A 4,904-nucleotide genomic window follows, 5' to 3' on the forward strand; every position below is an offset into this window, starting at 1 on the left:
GATGGAGACATCCAGTTGATACATCAGAACTGGTTATGTGGGATCCAATGCTGCCAGAGGTGACACATCAGATCCATAGAGCATATGGATTCCATAGATCACAGGGGTAGCTATGCTCATGGGCCTGGTTTGCCTCCAGTGGTGGCTACTGACTGGCATCTGTTAAAGTCTTAATATCTGTGCTGTGGCACCCATGTGTCCATGTTTTAAATGTTACTCCTTGGAATCAACTTCCCCCCAAAGATCCCGACTTTCTTGGCAACTGTTGCTACAGCTCAGTGTAAAAGGCCAAGCAGAACCTGATCATGCTGGATCTCTGGTATGCTCAATGGAAAGCTCCTCTGCCATCTGCTTTTACTGAAGACACACAGGGAACATGCAAAATTGCCCCCACTAACACACACCCAAACACACGCGCGCACACACACACACTGTGTTGATGGCCACAGCTCTTTCTACACACAGAGAGTCTTTACAACTATCTGTGACTCTAGGACTCACAGGTCAATAATACACATAAAATGTGATTCTTTAAGACTAAACACACAATCAAATCAACACAGTGCTTAGATCACAGTGTCCTTTTCTTGTGTGTGAATGGCCACATCTGTGACAAATTCCAGTGAAGTTTTGAGGATGTTGAAAGCAAGTCCCTTGTCTCACAGGTGCCATATTTGGGATATTTTTCTGTAACAACTGACAGTGTCTAGGAAGTTCCAATGGGCATCCAGGGACCTTCCAGAATATTCCTGTGAAACCCTGGAGATGGTGATAGCAGCCACCAAATACAACTTCATGCTTTCTACTTAAAAACATGAAAACCTTTAGTCTAAAAATCATTAGCTCATTTTGGCAAACTCTCTCTCTCTCTCTCTCTCTCTCTCTCTCTCTCTCTCTCTCTCTCTCTCTCACACACACACACACACACACACACACACACACACACACACACGGTTTTTCTGTAAAGTGGATATTAATGTTACAGAGACTCCACAGTGCATTGAGAAGTGGTAATCTGCTCTTGTTATGTGTTTACATGTTTTCTAGGAATTCACCAATGAGGATCCTGAGCCTGGTTTTGGTGTAATGATTTTACAACTTTGGGAAACTGTTTCCCTGTTCTATCTATGGAATAAACACTGGGGTATGCTTATTAGATAAATTTTAGATGACTGCTTTTTCCAAGAAGAAGCATGCTGTGATCGCCTAATCATCTTTTGGCAATCGCAAAAGTTGTGCTATGCCCTCCCTGATATTCTTCCCCATTCTCTGTCTCCACACACTACATCCTTTGGCTGTGGTCCTTTCTTACCTCCTCGGCATCTGTGTGGTCTTTTCTGCCTCATAGTGATGCTTCCAGGGAAAGGGTCCCCATGGCAGAGATAGCTGACCCCACTTCAGTGCAGTGTGCAGGCTGAGCTTTGAGTACCTGGTCCCTGCTGCTGCTGAGCTGGTGGACTGGATCAAGCATGGGTCTGAAAATGTCTCTGCTTTTGAGTTTTTCTTTCAAATATAGGACCAGAAAATGATAAGGCAGGAGAGCAGAGGGTGAAAACCCCACAAATGATTCCCAATATGAGCTTCTTTCTGCTGAGGGCTAGAGTGAGGCCAAGTGTAGCAGACTTGCTTTTGGGTCGGTCCCCAAATCATGACATGGAGACTTATTATTAGTTATGAATGCTCAGCCTTATCTCATGCTCTCATACTTGTCCCAATTAGCTCTTATAACTTATCTTATTTTTATACATATATTTATTTATTCTTATTTTATGTGCATTGTTGACTCTGTGAGCCTGTAAAATCCTAGAGTTACAGACTGCATGTGGGTTCCGGGAATTGAACCTGGGTTCTTTGGAAGACCAGTCAGTACTCTTAACCATTGAGCCATCTCTCCAGCCCCCTTATAACTGATTTTTACCTGTTTCTCATCATTTGCCTTTTGCTTTTAGGATTTTTCCTTTTCTTTCATTTTGTATGCCCTGCTTCATTTCTTACTCTTGTGTCAGACTGGTGGAGACTGCCTGGCTGACTGGCTCTGGGAGTCTCTCTCTCTCTCTCTCTCTCTCTCTCTCTCTCTCTCTCTCTCTCTCTCTCCTAGTCTCTCCACACTCCTTTTTCTCTTTATCCTCTCTGTGCACCAGACTCGCCTCCTCTTCCTAGCTATTGCCCATTAGATTTCATTAGACTACTCAGACACCTAGAATTGTCTCAGCTAAAACAGAAACACAATTTTACATAAGTAAACATGCAGCGTAAACAAACATAACACATCTTTGCCTAGGTAAACAAATGCAACTTCAACAAATGCAACACTCTTTACCTGCATACCTAAAGTGATATTCAACAACACAAGGAAATGTAACAACACACCTTTGCATAGTTAAAGTAATATTCCACAACAGTGGGGAGTGAACAGCAAGGGTGGCGAACTTGAAGGCAAAACAGCTGGAGGGAAGTAGAACAGAACTCCAGCCCCGCACAATGGTTCTCCAGCTCGTGGTCACACATCACTGTTGGGGAATATTATTTTAAGCTGTGTGACTTTTGTTTATGCTGCATTTGTTTAACTCTATGAAGCTGCATTGCTGTGCCTTTCTAATATACTGGGTGGTTCTAATAAAGAGCTGAATGGCCAGTAGTGAAGCAGAAGCAAGCATAGGCAGGGCTGGTAAGCAGAGAGTGTAAATGTGAGAAGAAACGAGGAGAAAAGAGAATGAAAGAACAAGGAGAGGTGGACGCTAGAGGCCAGCCACCCAGCCACCCAGCCACACAGTCACCCAGCCACACAGCCACACTGACACCCTGCCACCCTGCCACCCAGTCACCCTGCCACACAGTCACACAGCCACACAGCCACACAGCCACCCTGCCACCCAGCAACCCAGCCACACAGCCACCCTGCCACACAGCCACCCTGCCACACAGCCACCCTGCCACCCAGCCACCCTGCCACACAGCCACCCTGACACCCTGCCACCCAGTCACCCAGCTACACAGCCACACAGCCACCCAGCCACACAGCCACACAGCCACCCTGACACCCTGTCACAAAGCCACCCAGCCACCCTGCCACCCAGCCACAGCCATCCAGCTACCCAGCAACACAGCCACACAGCCATCCTGCCACACAGCCACACAGCCACACAGCCACCCTGACACCCAGCCACACATCCATCCATGAAGTAAGAAAGAAAGTAAGAAAGATAAGAGCCCAGAGGGAAGTGGTAGATGGGATAACTTAAGTAAAAAAAAAAAAAAAAAAAATCTGACAAGCAACAAGCCAAGCAAAGTCCTGGCATTCACAACTAAGAATAAGACTCTGCATGCAATTTACTTGGGAGCTGTGTGGCAGGACCCCCCAAAAGAGCACAACAAGCCAAAAGTGATAAGACCAACATCTTACAACATTGCTGAGCTGCAAAGGCTGCTGTGTGTTGGACATACCTGCATGCTGAGTGTCCTGAGGTAGGTATAAGGGAAGGGCATGGTGAATCAAGCCTGACAGAGTCCTATCTGAAGGAGGAAGTTCAGGTCTTAGAGGGCATTGGAGATAAGACAGTACCATGTGTACTGCATCCCTATGTAATGCAATGATAGTGACCTTTGCTAGAGAGTCTACACAGGTACAAGGGTAAAAATCAGGGATTTATGTCAATCATTAAATTACTTGCTGTCTCACGTTAGCAACCACTGTCCTGTGTCATGCTTCAGTGACCGCGGTCTCCATATGTCCTCTGTCATATCTGTGGACTGTGCTTGAGTTGATCATTAAGCAGGAGTGCTTTATTTGTCCTTAATCTAATCATTGTCTTTTTATTTCACTTATAAAGCACAGAAAGTGGAAAAAGAGGAATAACAGCAAATAGTGTGTCAGGCATAATAGTTATAATAGTTCACAGAGTTTATACAGACACATCAGACCCTGGGTTCCTCCCAGAGAATCTAACCAAGGATTTCTCAGTGCACAGAGAACTTCCCCTTTTGTGTACTCCTGCCTCCCACTCACCTCCAAAGGTCAGCTAAGCAGACTGTATTTCTCATGGCTCCCTTGATTTGTTGAAGAAAGCTGTAGCAGCAGGCCTCCTGGAATTAAAGGCACTGCCTCAGGTAGGATCTAAGGCAGGAGGGTGCTAGTCATTCTTGAGGACATGGCAGTCAGGTGCAGGGCAACTGAGGGCTGGGCCTCACAGGAGGAAGCAGATGATGGCAGAGCACTGGCAAGTGCACCAGAGATGGTAATAGCCAGGGAGTGGCCATGCAGGATCTGAGTGCCTGTGAGACATTAATAGACATGTGGGGGTATAGCTCAGGGGTAGAGCATTTGACTGCAGATCAAGAGGTCCCTGGTTCAAATCCAGGTGCCCCCTTTTTTTTAAAATATTTTGGTAGTGAACTTATCCCATAAATTTGGCAAGGACCTCAGTTAAACTGCGAGTTGTGTATTAGTTTGGAGTTTTCTCTAGTAATCCCACATGCTCCCTTCTATGCTTATTGATTCAGGGTGTGTTTGGTTTTCCCTCTTATCCCACTATAGTCACTCCAGGCTCCAAAGCCTCAACTTCAAGCCCTCACAGGTGCACATCCAGTTCTCACTGTAGTGCCCTCCCTACTTGCATGCTTCTCCCTGCTCACACTTCCCACCCTACTCCTCACCTCTGTCCTATATACTGATCTCAGAATGGTCAGCGTCACTCTGCTACAGGTGGCCACTAGGACAAGAGGTGTATTCTGAATACCTAGTTTCAATATGGCAGTCTATTTGACAAGCAGGGCTGAGCTTGTCATAAGCTCAGAAGCAGCATGCTTCTGCATTCTTAGTGTGTTTGCCCATGGAAAGACAGGTAAGCCAGACTAGAACAGCTCTCCAGACCCAGGAAAAGAAACTATTAGGATACCTGAGAAGC

The 4,904-nt window shown here is 46.0% G+C and overlaps 1 non-coding gene across 1 annotated transcript; it reads left to right on the forward strand.

The window, feature by feature from the left end:
* The first annotated feature begins 4,295 nt into the window (after window positions 1-4,295).
* Window positions 4,296-4,367, forward strand: Trnac-gca (transfer RNA cysteine (anticodon GCA)). Its single transcript has one exon. It is a non-coding gene; the product is annotated as a tRNA-Cys (tRNA).
* Window positions 4,368-4,904: the final 537 nt, after the last annotated feature.

Source organism: Phodopus roborovskii, unplaced genomic scaffold (assembly GCF_943737965.1).
Source record: "Phodopus roborovskii unplaced genomic scaffold, PHOROB, whole genome shotgun sequence".
In the NCBI taxonomy this organism is placed as follows: Eukaryota; Metazoa; Chordata; class Mammalia; order Rodentia; family Cricetidae; genus Phodopus; species Phodopus roborovskii.